Genomic DNA, 16,330 nt, shown 5'->3' with positions numbered 1-16,330 from the left:
TATATATATATATATATATATATATATATATATATATATATATATATATATATATATATATATATATATATATATATATATATATATATATATATATATATATCTTTGGACATAACACAGAACTATTCTAAACCATAAAATGCGCTTCATTCTACTCTTTAAACGAACTAAATCGATTTTCTGCAACGGGCTGTATTGTCGAAGATTAAAATTGTTTTGAATGACAAAATCTCTATCACATCTAAAGCGGACCCTACACGGGCAGAAATATTGGCAATAAACCAATTATTGATCAATATATTGATCGTGTATGGACATTATGAAAATATTGATTCTGTAGCATTCAAATGGAATTGACTGATTGAAGCAGTCTTGTCAATATTTCATTGACAATATTCTTGTCTCGTATAGGGTTCGCTTAAGGCTACGAACGAATTAACACGCGCTTACTACTTGTACCACAGTTGATTTACTATACCCCTGTGAGTCTACAATTGGTATGTACACGCTTACCGGCCGTTACCTAATTTTGGGTAGAATCCTACCCAAAATGGACTAAAGTGCATCTCCTCACTTTTGGGTAACAAGCTTTGAACTTAAATTTTGGGTAGTGTGAGGACTACCCAAAGTTTGGGTTACAGATAACCCAAGCGTTGGGTACAGAGCGGGTAACCCAAAGTTTAAGTAACGATGAAATAATCCAAAATTTGAGTAACGAGCGGATAACCCAACATTTGAGTAACGCGCGGATAACCCAATATTTGAGTACTGAGCGGATAACCCAAAATTTGAGTACTGAGCGGATAACCGAAAATTTGAGTACTGAGCGGATAACCCAAAATTTGAGTAAAGAGCGGATAACCCAAAGTTTGTGTACTGAGCGCATAACCCAAAATTTATAACGAGCGGATAACCCAAAATTTCTGTAACGTTCGGATAACCCAAAATATAGGCTTCCAATATATATTATATGGATGCTTGGCATTCGCACTAAGAACAACCATCAATATGGGTATCATTTGAAAAGTAGCCATTTGTAGAAGCTGTAAATTGATGATTGGCGCCATTTTGAAATTCAAGATGGCGGCTTTCGGTTACCACAAAACACTTGAAACTACCATAAATATGGGTGTCATTTGAAAGGTATTGATTAGTTGAAGGCGAAAATTGATGATTGGTGCCATTTTGAAATCCAAAATGGCGGCTTCCGGTTACCACAAAACACTTGAAATTACCATAAATATTGATGTCATTTGAAAGGTTTTGATTAGTTGAAGGCAAAAATTGATGATTGGTGCCATTATGAAATCCAAAATGGCGGCTTCCGGTTACCACAAAACACTGAAAACCACCATCAATATGGCTATCATTTGAACGGTAATAATTAGTAGAAGGCGAAAATCGATGATTGGCGCCATTTTGAAATCCAAGATGGCGGTTTCCGATTACCACAAAACACTAAAAACCACCATCAATATTGGGGTCATTTGAAAGGTAGTAATTGTTAGAAGACGAAAATTGATGATTGACGCCATTTTGAAATCCAAGATGGCGGCTTCCGGTTACCATAAAACACTGAAAATCACCATCAATATGGGTGTCGTTTGAAAGGTAGTAATTAGTAGAAGGCGAAAATTGATTATTGGCGCCATTTTGAAATCCAAGATAGCGGCTTCCCGTTACCACAAAACACTTAAAACCACCATCAATATGGGTGTCATTTGAAAGGTAGTAATTAGTAGAAGATAAAAATCGATGATTGGTGCCATTTTGAAATCCAAGATGGCGGCTTCCGGTTACCACAAAACACTGAAAACCACCATCAATATGAGGGTCATTTGAAAGGTAGTAATTGTTAGAAGGCGAAAATTGATGATTGGCGCCATTTTGAAATCCAAGATGGCGGCTTCCTGTTACCATAAAACACTGAAAACCGTCATCAATATGGGTGTCGTTTGAAAGTTAGTAATTAGTAGGAGGCAAAGATTGATGATTGGTGCCATTTTGAAATCCAAGATGGCGGTTTCCGGTTACCACAAAACACTAAAAATCACCATCAATATGGGTGTCATTTGAAAGGTAGTAATTAGTAGAAGATAAAAATCGATGATTGGTGCCATTTTGAAATCCAAGATGGCGCCTTCCGGTCACCACAAAACACTGAAAACCACCATCAATATGAGGGTCATTTGAAAGGTAGTAATTAGTAGAAAGTGAAAATTGATTATTGGCGTCATTTTGAAATCCAAGATGGCGGCTGGTAACAAAACACTTAAAACCACCATCAATATGGGTGGTTACCCCTCAGGTTTAAGAACAATTATTCACTAGTGGTCTATCCCCCATACGCTTGCTCATATGTCAGTGGCACCATAATTGCAAATGTGGCCATAGTCCCAACTACAAATATATTTGAAATGAATTAATCATCAACAAAAAACAAAAAAAAATGAATGCACAATTAAAATACTTGTCTCTTAGACAGCCAGAATTCTATATTATATTCCAGCCGGTATGACTAAAGTCAAATGGAATTGTAGTGGCTCGGAGCTCGGGTAAGCTACAGTCTTGTTCAAATGTTCCGTATTGCTCGATGTATCTGAAGTCAATAACCGAGATGACGTTGTTTCACCGGTGTTGACTATTGGAAGCCTCAGTTTGACATGACTGAATAGTTTCCTTAAAAAAATGTTATTATATATACGTTATACCACAACCGATCATCTTAACCATACCTGAAGTCACCACGCAGATGCGAGGTCATCTAGAGGCAACCAAGGCCCATAGCAACAGGTGGAATATCGAAACAAGCCACGCGGCTCGCTACCAACGAGTTGCCGATCCACGAGGCAGCACGTCGAAGCCACGTGAACGGAATCGAACGACAGCAAGGAGTGCAGAGGCAGCAGAAATAATCTATAAAAAGTGGTAGAAATTAAATTAGTCTTATGGCGCTTTCGTTTGTTCTTGGTGCTACACAGGTGTAGTGCAAAAAAGAGATAGACTGATTACACTCAGGTTTGAATGAGTGTAGCACCGACTACACTGGTGTAGTGCAGAGTCAAAAACGAAAACGCCATTAGTTTATCTTCCAGTGTATCCACAAGTAATAGTGAATAAATGTCGTTTCCTTATTTACTTACCAAATATTTTGAGGAGAAAAATTTCTTCAATTATTTATTTGTTTTCCGTTCGTTGGCAACAAAAAGTGCAACTCGATCATCATCTGCAAAACGAAACGCGTCAGATTTTTAATTTTTAGTTTGTGTAATTTTGCAACATTTTCCCTTTAGATAGATTTAATAGGTGTTTGAAACAAGACGACCTAATATGCACGGAATAAATTCTTCGATGCCGCACGCCATATTCTTTAGATTTGGAGTCACAGGACCGAATCAATTTTGCAACCCTGGGGGTATTGATGACAATGCTTTAAATATACGATTCGATTAATAGAATTAAATTACAGGACTAGATTTAAAATAATAAATATCCTTACATATCCAGCTGCTCCGCAAAACGATGCGAGGCTACCAAAATTTGTTTATATTTCTTTAACCGTATCCAGGCCTGCGTTGACGATTTTCGTTTTCTCAGTTTTCTCAAACCACTCAAAAGAAATATCAAACTGGGACGTCATCAAGCGGTAAGTGCGGTCAAATCTGAAGGGACATGAGCCACTCATTATAAAAGTGTTAAATGTACCACTATTTGCTATAACTTGTTCGTACGATTTACGTTTTGCCTTTCTCAATAGAAAACTGCTCTGAAAACCGTCTTTTCAACGGAGACCCGGAGGCTCGAGTGACATATACCATTCGATTCAGTCCGTCAATTCTCTGTGTGTATGTGACCACAATCTCACTCACTTTTCTCAGAGATGGCTGAACCGATTTTCATAAACTTAGTCTCAAATGAAACGTGCATCCTGTAGGCTGCTATTGAATTTATAATGGATCTGACTTCCGGTTCCGGAGTTACAGAGTGAAGAGTACGATCACGCAGAAAATGTTGATTTTAAAAAATTCTGTAATGAATGTATAAAGGTGAAAACTTTTTCAAACTGGTGCCACATCTACTTAGATTTGTAGTACTAGGTCACTAACAGCCATTCAAAGTCTCTTTGGTCACATTGGCCACCATCGTCGGTTCCGGAAGCCCCGGCGGAAGTATCCAAATTTAGAATTACAGTCTCATTGGTTTTTCGGAGATTCGACCAAACTTGGTCTCAAATGAAAGGTGTTTTATCCCCGTAAATGGCTATTAAATTTCATCTCGATCCGATTTCCCATTCCAGAGTTATGGGTTGTGGGGTGCGGTCACTAAGCAAAATCTGTTTCAAATCGAATATTCTAGGGGAATTGTATTGACCATTAGAAGGTAGAAATTGAGCAGCTTCTAGTGCTGCGAGGGAAGCTCCTATCTTTATGAAAAAAGAATTCGTGTTTCTTAACATCACTGTTTTCAAGGAAAAATAGTTTTGAAACCCTACATGCACTAGGAAAACTTTGGGAATGAAAGGGTTAAAAGCAATAGATAGATGATTTGAAAAAAGGAAGAGCGTCAGTACGATGATTTCCATTTCACCGAATGCTAGTTTACGAAATGGATGATTCTAGAAACATAGTTATTTTTAATGGTACTATCGAAGTACTTAGAAATATAGGGAAGATCCGATATTATCAGCCACCGATATTGTCTGTGCCTGATTCAGTCTACCCCCGATTTTGTCAGTGCATTGACCCCATTCTGTCACCTCTTGCATGAAAATTTGTTTGATGGGCTCTATCTAACAAGCCAAGTCAATCGTCTTAGATTTCAAAATGGCGCCAATCGTCGATTTTTGGCTTCTACTAATCAATACCTTTCAAATCACAACCATATTGATAATGGTTTTTGATGTTTTGTGGTAACCGAACGCCGCCATCTTGGATTTCAAATGGCTCCAACCGTCAATTTTCGCCTTCTACTAATTACTACCTTTCCAATGACACCCATATTGATGGTGGTTTACGGTGTATTGTGATAACCGAAAGCGGCCATCTTGGTTTTCCAAATGGAACCAATCATCAATTTTCGCCTTCTTCTAATAACTACCTACCATTTTGGGTGTGATTTTCAGTGTTTTGTGGTAACCGGAAGCCGCCATCTTGGATTTCGGAATGGCACCAATCATTAATTTTTGCCTTCTACTAAACACTACATTTTAATTGACACCCATATTGATGATGGTTTTCAATATTTTGTAGTAACCGGAAGTCGCCATCATGGAACTCAAAATGGCGCCAATAGGGATCTTTAATTTGGAAAAATTATGTCAGTGTTTCATATGTACTGATAGCGGGTGTCCTCACGAGTACACTCATATCATTCTTAAACCTTAATTATTCTTTTCTGATTTTTAAATTTAAAAAAACCAAATTAAATTCAACCAACAAACTGACAGTTGTTCTACTAAATGACGTATCTGCAATTATCTCGTTCACCTCATTGTCAACCGGGTCAGCACCCCACGCGGCATGATCTGGTACAATATATACGCGAACGGAGGTCTTAGTGGAATGTACGTAATGTTTCAAAGATTTTCTTCCATTTAATTCCACTATGTTTTTTTTTTTTTTTTTTTATTCCTAAGGCTAATAAATTTATTATGCTCAACATAGTGGAATTAAATGGAAGAAAATCTTTGAAACATTATGATCTGGTACTTTTGCAATCCGCTAGCAGCCTGCCATCCCAAGTTTCATCTGCAAACTATGGTAGATCTGATAAGGCAACCTATAGAGCTGTGCAAGTCGCATGGGTTTGGATGTGTTATTGTCTTAAAAGGAAACAAACTAAAACATGTTTTTTCAATAGTTTTTGGCCTAAAATTGAAAAAGGACTGAGATATTAACTCACGGTACTAATATGCATCAGAAAATGCCATGGTTTTCAGTGTTTTGTGATAATCGGAATCCACCATCTTGGATTTTTAAATGGCTCCAATCATCATTTTTTGCCTTCTAATAAACACTACCTTTCAAATGGCACCTATATTAACGGTGCTTTTAAGTGTTTGGTTGTAACCATAAACCGCCTTCTTGAATTTCAAAAAAAACGCCTATCTTCAATTTACGTCATTCAGAAACTTCCCAACTGCCATTGACCAAAAGGAAATGTTACCCGAAAATTCAAAAAAAAAATATCTGAAAGTAAACGCAACACTTTTTGGTTCTAATCACCTACATTTTTTAGGTGAGCACGCGCAGAAAAATAATTATTAAAGTCGAATAGAATGAGGGTTAAAACAACAAATTTATCAAATTGTTCAGTGTTCAATAAAAAATGTTTGTTAATTTAAATAAAACAATTGTTGAAATAACTCTGAATAATTTATTGGGTCAAACGTGAAAAAAAAATTGAATCAAAAAATGTTTTATTGATCTCATCATAACAACAATCGAAACAAAAATACAAATTTGTTGTTTCAATAAGTCCGTTTGGTTGCTTTAAACAATACAAATATTTGTATCAATACATATCAAACATTGAAATGAAAAAAAAACTATTTTATCAATTCAAATTGTACATTTCGTTGTTTTAAATATAAGAAACGTTCAAAATAATGGTTTTGAAATGTTGAGTCAACACCAATTTTGTTGCAAAATGTAATTATATTTGTTGCAGGGCATATAATTTCAACCATTTCTCCTTCACCTGGTACATTCGCATCAACTTCAGTAGTAACAATCGGTATATTTTCCGTGACACTATCGAGTGTCTCCTGTTCATCTGCAGAATTCACTTATTCTGGGCCAATTTCAGTAGCATCTATAAGGACTATTTAAGCAAGAGAAAACATCGCCACTGTCGCTGTAGCCTGACGAATATCTCGTACTACTAGAACTGTGTCTTCTGCAGAGTTATTCTATAAAATGAAGTTGAAAGCAAGCAAGACTTTATGGATGCGATCGTCTCTGTTCTATTCTTTGATGCGTCGAAAAATCTAACAGCAGATTTTTCGTAGCATTCGTTGTACCTTCAAATGAATAAATTGTTCTCAACTCATTGCGCAAGACTAAATGATAAGTAACTTACCACTGAAGAATTTTGTTATGTTTAGAACCTTCGGCATAGCGACGGCCTACTCGCGTAAGACCATTACTTCCGCGGGATGCTTTTGCTCAGTTAGTTCCTCGGTCAAATGCTCGCTTGATATCGACTTCGAACGACTCAACGAATCCGGCAGTAATGCCAACTTGACCTTTGTTGCTATTGAATCCAACAAATCGCTGGAGAGTATATTTTCTTTGGGATTTTGTTTTCGATGTAACGCATCAAAAACAAATTACTTTCGATCGCTTCAGAATTCGATTGTTTGTCGCACGTGTAAACAACGTTCTTATTAGTTAGAACAAACTTTTATCTCTTTGTTTCAATCCAGCAAGGATTGTCGAACTAATACAGGAAGACTTTTGGAATCAATCAGACGCATGTTTATGCTTCAATCACTGATTTATTTGAAATAAACAATAATTTGGTTGATCTTCGAAAAACACAGATAACAAAACCTGTAAGATTAATGTAATAGATATTTTGGTTGATCCAACCCAAAAATCCATTTTAGTTTAATAAATTCCTGGATTTAAAATGAAAATTTTATCTTGATTAAAAGTGAAGAAATAATTTGTGGAATTAAACATAGATAATTCTTTTTCGTGCATTTAGTCACTTTTTCCCATCTTACGATGACCGTCGTCACTCAAAATGATTATTGGAATCGCTCTGCCAGGTGACTTCTGTCACCTTGGGTGACTATAGTCACCTAAGTGACTGCGGTGATCGCTTTTTCGCTCTCACCTCACCAAACTAGGCGAGGTGACGCGTCATAACGGTGATAATACATTATTCTGTTTTTTAAATTTTAAACTTTTGTTTCATTAAACCTTTAGTAACATTGGAACCTTTGTTATTTTCAATCATTTGCTATATTCGACCTTTTATCATTCAACATTTCGTCGCATCTTTTAGAATTACCCCGTTTACTAAATTCACACCGCTTGAGGTTTTTGCCTGCTTTTGATCAATAGACTCGAATTAGAATTGTTGCAGCCTGGAACATTTGGCATATAATTGCCAAACTGTATCGCTTTGTAGCTGCTATTGTTACTAATTACTTTAACCTGCGTGTGTCAGGGGCAACAAATGTCAATCTAATGGGCCCATCATATGTAAGAACGAGAAAATATTTAATCACCGCTAGCCGCTGCCATTGCCCTCTAATAGTTATATTCTATTTTAACTCTAGCGATATGCATTTCAGACATTTCCAAAAAATATGAATCATCAACGTCCCATCATGAGTTCAATGTGTCTTTCGAGGTCCGATCGGGTTTCGGAATGATGCGGTGGCCGCTATTTAAGTACTATGAGCAACTCAACATGAACCCACAAGCAAAAAATAAACAACGTTTCAGTACTCACCGACTCATGTTTTAGATCCAGCGCTAATTGCTTTATCCTACGCTAAGGCAAAATGCATAGCGAAATTCATAAGATTCATCTTATGATGACTAGAAAAGTAACAAAACTATGATTTCATAAGATTAATATGGAAAACATACGACTTGTATGATTACCTTTACATTTTACAATTTATTGCATATGTCAGTCGTTCGAGTTTCATACGAGCATCTTATGATTCTCATAAACATAAGAGAAATGTATGATATTGTCTTATGATAATTCAAAGATGCCTTATGGAACATGAAATCATTGCAAACCGATTTGACCAAATAAATGCCGTTTCATAAGATAATCTTATGATTTACATACGTGCTGCTTGTGGCTAAAAATTATACGATATTCATGTGAAATTCGCTGTATTTTTTGCCTGAGTGTAAGTTTCTAGGCTGAAATAAATTAATCATTAATTTTAGTTGAAATTATTGCATTATGCATTATAATTACCATTCTTTTCCAGAGCCACTTCATGCAATTTGATTCACAACAATAACAATGGCTGTCAAAAACATTACCTACTACTTTGTTTGAAATGGACTACCCAAAATATAAGTACAAAGCGATGAACTTGAATTTGAGTAGACGTCATTATTCAATTCCTACCCAACACGAAGTTCACAGCGACCAACTCAAATTATGGGTAATCGCCATGTTCAAATTTCTACCTAATTTTGGGTTGCCCATGTATAAACTTTCCAGTGAGCAAATTTAACCCAAAAAATAGGTAACTTTGATTTTCAGTGTACAATGATGCCGAGCTTTTAAGCTTCAACACGCAAGCTAAACATTGGGCTGCGTTCTTCGATCGCACAACGTTTTATGCTTCACTCGCGTTCGTGTAGGGGAAGTGCGTCGAAGGCGGATCATTAATATACAAGGGATTGTTTGATCCGATTGAATCAACGCAGGAGAGTTGTGTCATTTTCAATATAAATGTATGTTAATGAAAGGTACATTAAATGACGAAATAATCGATCCCGATGTTTAGAATATAAGTTGTTATTTTTGTTTCGAAGATTTTGTTAGAGGGAATTATCTCATTGAGCGTTACTGAAAAAAGTCTCATTTGATCAAAGATACCCCGTTTTGTGGTAGCTGATTAATATACGACACTATCTAGTGTTTCCATTCTCTTCTGTTTTCATCTTCACGCATTCGTTCTTTTCTTCGCCACGGCCACTTTTAATATTATCTAGTGTTTCTACTTAAGTGAGTGACCTAAATAAGTGATCAGGACACTGAAATGTTCAATTGATGTTGGAATTTGAAGGTTATACAAACGGATGGTAATAGTAAGTTAGTTTAGTTCGTGAGCGGGTTTAGACGATCTATGGCTTGTTATGGTAGGTGTTTTATATCCTTTCTAATTAAGGCTTGTTCGCGACAAAATATGGACACCTACAACACATAGATCTCTTGAAATATTCAACCAAAAATGAAATATTTCTCACAGAGGTATGTGTTTTCTATCAACAACTACATAATTTTTAATACATAAAAAGCGCTTTTAAAAAATCAGGGAATTTAATTAGAATACTTCTCTAATTTGCCAGTTCTGTTCACAGTGTTTTAGAATTGTCTGATACTCGATTGTCAATAGCTAAAACAAAAGAAATTCAAAAAATAATTTGAATAAACGACCCAATTCTATAATGAGACAAACATTTAAAAGAAGGCCTGACCATTCTGTTCGAACTGTTGTTAGGAATTTTTTTTAAAAAATGTTTGTGCATAATTCGAAACATCATTAAGAAATTCAAAAGAAAGTCATTCAAGGTAATGGTACACTTCCGTACCATAGTGATAGGAAGAATGTGAAGGATAAACACTTGTTCGAATTTTTTTTCGGGGATTTTTTACCTAATTTTCCTGCGTGATGATGGATAAAGAAAAGCTTGGGACGTAGAAAGTAGTTCTGAACGAGATACAGAAAGAGAGAGAGAAGTCTAAGTTTCCCAAGAATTATTTGGTTTGGCAGGGCAACTGCACCAGTGGATGAAACAGCAAAAAACTTCGTACCAACAGGAAGCTACCCCAGAATATCTACCAGGAACATTGCTTACAAAAACGATTTTAGTGCAGTCATAATGTATTCTTTATATTCTGGTCAGATTTTGGGATCTTCTCACTACGTCAAAGATTGCATGTTTAGAAGCAAACAATGTCTACAGTGCACCGGAAGAGACAAATTCATTAAACGTTTCGGAGATACGCCCTATCATGCAAAATTGGGCTCTCATGATAGGCTAAATAATAAACATTGCGGAACAAAGCAGTTAAAAAGTGTTTATCAGTTAAATTGATTATCCCTGATTTTCGCTTAAACTGTACATAGTACCTTCTTGTGACGTTATTTTTGAATGCGCTTTTTAAATATCAACGAGCTATGTAGTTTTAAATAGAACAAATACACGTACATATCTGTGAGAAATATTTCATTGGGTTGAGTATTTCAAGAGACCTGTTTTTGTAGATGCTCAAATTTTGTCGCGAATAAGCCTTATGTACACCTGTTTGTTTTGTTTGAAAGTTCTATGGTTAAAACATCGTGTTTTGACGAAATTGTCCCAAGATCAGAAAACCTAAAACAAATTAATAGCGTTAAATTTTCTTACATTACATTACATTAGGCCTTTCATTTGAATCTGGTTTCGTTACCGCATCGCAAATCGCGTAAGCATGTCATCGGCTCAAATTTATCAACATTTCAATCTGGTGCTCGATGATTTTCGATTTTCCTGTCGTTAGGGCCGGCTGTTTACTATTGATACAAAGCATTTACGAACGCATAAGTTGAAATACTGGATGTTCTCCGATCTTTCCATTGAAGTAAATATGATTAATGGCAATTTCGTTTCGAAACAACTCTCAACTGCTGGGATGAATAAAATTAAAAAGATTCAAATATTTTTTAGAGTTTTTCAGCCTTATTCCGCAATTTGACGGATTGGTTTTCGAAGGAATGTGCTTGGATAACATTCGAAATTCTCATTTGGTTGTGGTGTCGTTGTTAAAAAGACACATTTGTTATACAAAAGCAATCTAAAAACTATTGTGATTTTGTTTGAGATAAAACTGAGTCAGGTTTTAGTCCCTACTAAAACCTGACTTAGTGTTAAATGTAAGAATAGATAACATTTTGGATTTATTAAAAATGGCATAAGGCTAATTGTGTTTGTGTGTTTGTATTCTGAGGTATACTGAAACTCAAATTCAAATTTTTATGAATGAACATATAACATAACTTGGTAAACTACATAGCTTTGGAAATGTTAGAATACTCTTAGCAGAGATATTACTTTAAAGCGACTAGGTGTATATTAATATATTATTTTCTTCTCACAGTGAAAACCTTTTTTCTTGGCAAAAATAAAACTTTTGGTAAATTGGTTTTCGTAATGATTTTCCAAACATGTGTGCTTTTGTTGTTATATCGTAACAGTGCTAAGTTAAAAAATTCACGCATGGTTATATTTTAATGCCTGTACATGTAACAATGCAAAAGGCGATTGTGAAATGAAGATTCAGTTTTTAAATGGTTTCCCAGCTCATCAGATTATTTCGTGGCGATGCTTGTCATAAGCGAAAAGTGCCAAGATAATGTCTATCGAGTCGTTTTAGCACTGGATTGGTTACCGATATCTTCGGTGTGAAATTTTCCATTGGTGAAATAACATTGCAGCGCTTATTTTTTTCGGGAGTTGTTATATTTCATACGGCATCGGCTGAAATTAAGCTCAAACGTGGTATTCATGAATAAGATTGATATAATTAACAGTGGCGAAAAAACTGGTGCATGTGAAAAGTAAAACAATCCGCTTTAAAATTCTTTATTATTGTTTGATATCGGTGTAGATACACGATAGCGATAACTTATATCCAAAGCATACTATGATAGCCTATAGAAATGAGTGCTGAGTACCGACCTTTCTTTGACAATTCAACGGACCATATTAGTAGGCTACTTGAATCGAGGGATTGCCCTTCCTATGATCATTCTCAGGGATAGACCGTGCCAACGTCAACTTATGGTCTTGTCAAATTTTGGTCTTGTCAAACTGCAAATGACGTGAAAACCCAAGATGATACCAGATAAGGTATAGGTATACGTAAAGCGAGAGTTTTGTTTTACAACTCTTCTTATTCTTATCCGGACACGCTCTTCTTCCCTTTGGGGCAGACCCTCGACTTGAACCATGAAAATTCCTTGAGTCTCCCGTCTCAATTAGTCATAAGAAGTCTTACCCAAACCTGGAAATCAAAACAATCCACAAATCTGATTCTACATAAATTTTATTGCTGCTTCTCCCTTCCTCCTTACATAAACTGTTAAAACTTCCTCCGCCGCATTTTCCTTCTCACTTCTATATCACTTTCATTCCACCCCGCTCCACTTTCTCTTCCTTTTCTCCTTCCTGAACGCTATCTTCTAGGCCAAATAAGCCGTCCCTTCCTTACACTATCTAATCTCCGCGACGATCTTCATCTGCTTCGCTTGAAAAATGTTCGAAGACGTCAATATCAACGTTCTCGTGATCCTGCTTTGAAATTTATCTATCAGGATCTACAAAAACAAATTAAGCATAGACATTTTTAAGAAATGAAAATTTCGCGAAAGAGGTTGAACAAATCAAGCTATATTCTTACAAACGAGGAAAAAGCTCGAAAACTTGCTCGGTAGTTTAAGAGTGTCCTTAATTTTAATCTCATAATGTTATGAGTCCTATTGAAAACGAAGTCTTTCAAAAATATGAATTCAGCCTTTTGTTAATGGCTGCGTACCTAAATGCGCACCCCACTTTGATAGGGATTCCATGAGAAACCGGCCGACCGCAAAATATGACCATCGTAGATTCGAACGAAACTTTGCAGGTGTGTTCGATATATGAATCTCCATGATATTCTCTGGCAATTGGAATATTTTGATACAAGAGCAATTTTTCAAAAGGGCGTAAACGTTTCTACGTGCATCAATTTCAATTTTTTTGTTCGTTCACTGTATTTTATACAGCAAAGCTATCTGAGAACGAGTTACAGGGTATAAATACTTCTATCCAAAAAAATATACACTGAAAAAAATGTTGTGTCATTTTTCAAAAAACAAAAATTTATGTTAAAAATTTAAATTGCGAAAAAACCCATTTTTTTAAATTTTTCTATTTTGTCTGCGAAAACCAAAGAAACATTTTGAATGTGATTGCATGATGGAGAACTTATCGGTAAAAAAGTTTTTCTAACAATAACTTCATACATGTTTTAAAATTTCATACTAATTGACATACAAAATTGTAATTTTATCACAGAATATAATTCTAAGAATCATTTAAAATCAAAATGTATTTAACAAAAATCTTCCAAAATCCGATAGTTTTCGAGATATTTGGAATTTTGCTCCATCAAAAACAATTAATTCCTGTAATTATGCTCTTTTCAAAAGTTATTCGCGTTACCCCATCATAAAATGTCAAAAATCTAATGTTTATCGTTTTAAAGACGTAAAAGCAAATTTTTTAGTGTATTTGGAGCATGGAGAAGCTTTCAATAAAAAAGTTGTCTTAACAACAACTTTTGACATATTTTTATAATTCATACTATTTGCAGTCAAAAATACAATATATATGAAAACGATTCTAAACGCCTTTTTAAATCGAAATGCTCATAACAAAAATTTTCTGAAATGTAGTATTTCTCGAGATATTTTAACTTTTGTTTAAACAACACAATTATTTTGTTTTATTACGACCTTTTCATAAGTTATTCGCGTTTCTCCATCAACAATAATAGGTTTTTCAAAAGGCCCATTAACTTTCCTACAACTTTTCCTTTGACATCAAGGCGATATTGTAAACCATTTGAAAGCTACATGAAAGTAACCAAAATATTATTTAACCATAGGGTCTGATGATTAAACTATATAGTTGAATCATCATACATCACTTTCTTCGTTTTAAATTTCGAAAACAGCTGTGTAAGTGAAAGTAAGGAATTTATTGAATCAATGATACATAAATTGGTTTGAACAAAATAAAAAGTGAAAAAATCGCTTACTATAATTTTGCGAATTTTGAACCGATTTGAAAAAAATCAAATGATTCTAATTGTTCAAAGAAATTGAAACGGTAAAAATGGAATTTCGATATTTTTGAAAAAGTGCAATTATTTTGAAGAGTGAAAGTTTAAAAATCGTGTTTTGGAAAATACCACGAAATGGGGTGGAAATTGAAATGAAAAAATATTTCTGACCAGTAATACATTGGTAACACGCAACGTTACTGTTACTGCAGTTACTGTGCGCAAATTATACTTGTGAAACATTGCTTTCAAAAACTATAAAATATAAACAATAAAAATCAGCAAAAATGAGAACAATTTTTTGAACCGCTTCAAAATGAAGTTGTTATTTACGCAATAAAACAACCAGTATTTAAACTGGTATTGTCACGAATCAAATTTCCACTGACAGCAAGAAATCTGACGAAACACTAACGGAAACCGTACACTTGGGTACAAATGTACCCCACACCAACTTTGACACCTACTCTTACTAGAAACTCTAAATTGAATTATGGTGAGGGTCCCAGGTCGGTAAATGCCGAATTCTCGTTTTCACACTGCTCCAAAGAAGGCGTGGGGTACATTTGTACCCCAGTGCAACGTTCTAGGGTTTATACACTTTGCACCTACACACATTCGCCGGTCCTGATGTCTTCCTTACTTCCCTAGCTACGCTCCTGTAAAATCCATAAATCCTATGTCAGTCGAAAGAAAATTAGGTTGACGATTTTTAGAGTGATTGCATAACCTTTCTATATGAGAAAAGCAAAGGCAAAAACTTGCCAAAATACTGAAAAGTCAATCTTGGTCGACTTTTTTCGAGATTTCAGCAAATCTCGACGTTTCGTGCATTTTAAGGACATTTGGAATCAAAAATATTAATTCGAATTTTAAATTTTCTTATTCAGTTCCTACTTCTGTGAACTCAGGAACCCTATGTGCCAGTCCGGGACGTCCTGGCAAGCCGTGACCCTGCGATTACAGGCTGGAAACTACAACACTACAACAAAGTGTGCATATCCGCCACAATGATCAATCAGCAAACGACGATGTCAATTACTCAATATGTATCCCACTTCCTACCTTTTTCCTTTACTCACATAAGAGGGGAGCAAGCCGCCCCTAAATACGGCTTTCCCTTCCCCCACTAACATGTGACATGTAATAAAAAAATGAATTATCGGCCTCGTTAAGCTAAAGCATTTGAGCCTAAATAAACGTATTTAAGATAAAAAAAAAACTCAGGAACCGTCGTAGATGCATATCAAAAATATGAATTTTATCGTTGACGTCATTGCAAGCATGATAGAATTTAACAAACCGTAATTCACGAAATGACGAAATATAACCGTGCTCCGTTTATTTTCACGTGAAACATATGCATTACATGCGTAATGACATAAAATTACACTTACTGCCATTCAGAACAAACGCTATATGTGGAGTAAAATGATTTACGAAATACAATGTCATGGAAAATTAAAATCAAACTTAAAAGTAAGTCATTTTTGATGCTCGTATATGCCGGGGTCAGGATACGTAAATTTACACTATTTTTTCTAGGTGTATGGCCAATGTCAAAGCGACGTTTGGGTGTCATTAATAATTTAGACTGTTATAGTGGTATCAGTTTATATGTGTGGTCGCACTCTTATAATTGCGACTTCAAGAAGCATCACTCCTAAGACCCAACGAAATCGTAAGCCTCTATTTTGTCGTTTTATCAGTGAGAGAATCGAAGCCCCGAAGACATTCGATCATTTGTATTTCA

General features: G+C 35.3%; 1 protein-coding gene and 1 long non-coding RNA gene across 2 annotated transcripts in view; one reads left to right on the top strand and one right to left on the bottom strand.

Annotated features, from left to right (window-relative positions):
- The window catches only part of LOC131692871 (scavenger receptor class B member 1), a 285,198-nt gene that overhangs the window by 34,451 nt on the left and 234,417 nt on the right, over positions 1–16,330 (top strand). The gene's annotated exons all lie outside the window — the stretch shown is intronic.
- On the bottom strand, positions 2,238–9,214 carry LOC131692872 (uncharacterized). The gene is made up of 4 exons (XR_009306093.1): positions 8,467–9,214; positions 3,144–3,226; positions 2,736–2,916; positions 2,238–2,679 (listed from the first exon to the last, which is right to left on the bottom strand). It is a non-coding gene; the product is annotated as an uncharacterized LOC131692872 (long non-coding RNA).

The sequence above is a fragment of the Topomyia yanbarensis genome, chromosome 3 (genome assembly GCF_030247195.1).
Source record: "Topomyia yanbarensis strain Yona2022 chromosome 3, ASM3024719v1, whole genome shotgun sequence".
NCBI lineage: Eukaryota > Metazoa > Arthropoda > Insecta > Diptera > Culicidae > Topomyia > Topomyia yanbarensis.
Note: the sequence above shows the minus strand (reverse complement) of the source record. Positions and strands in the feature narration are given on the sequence as shown.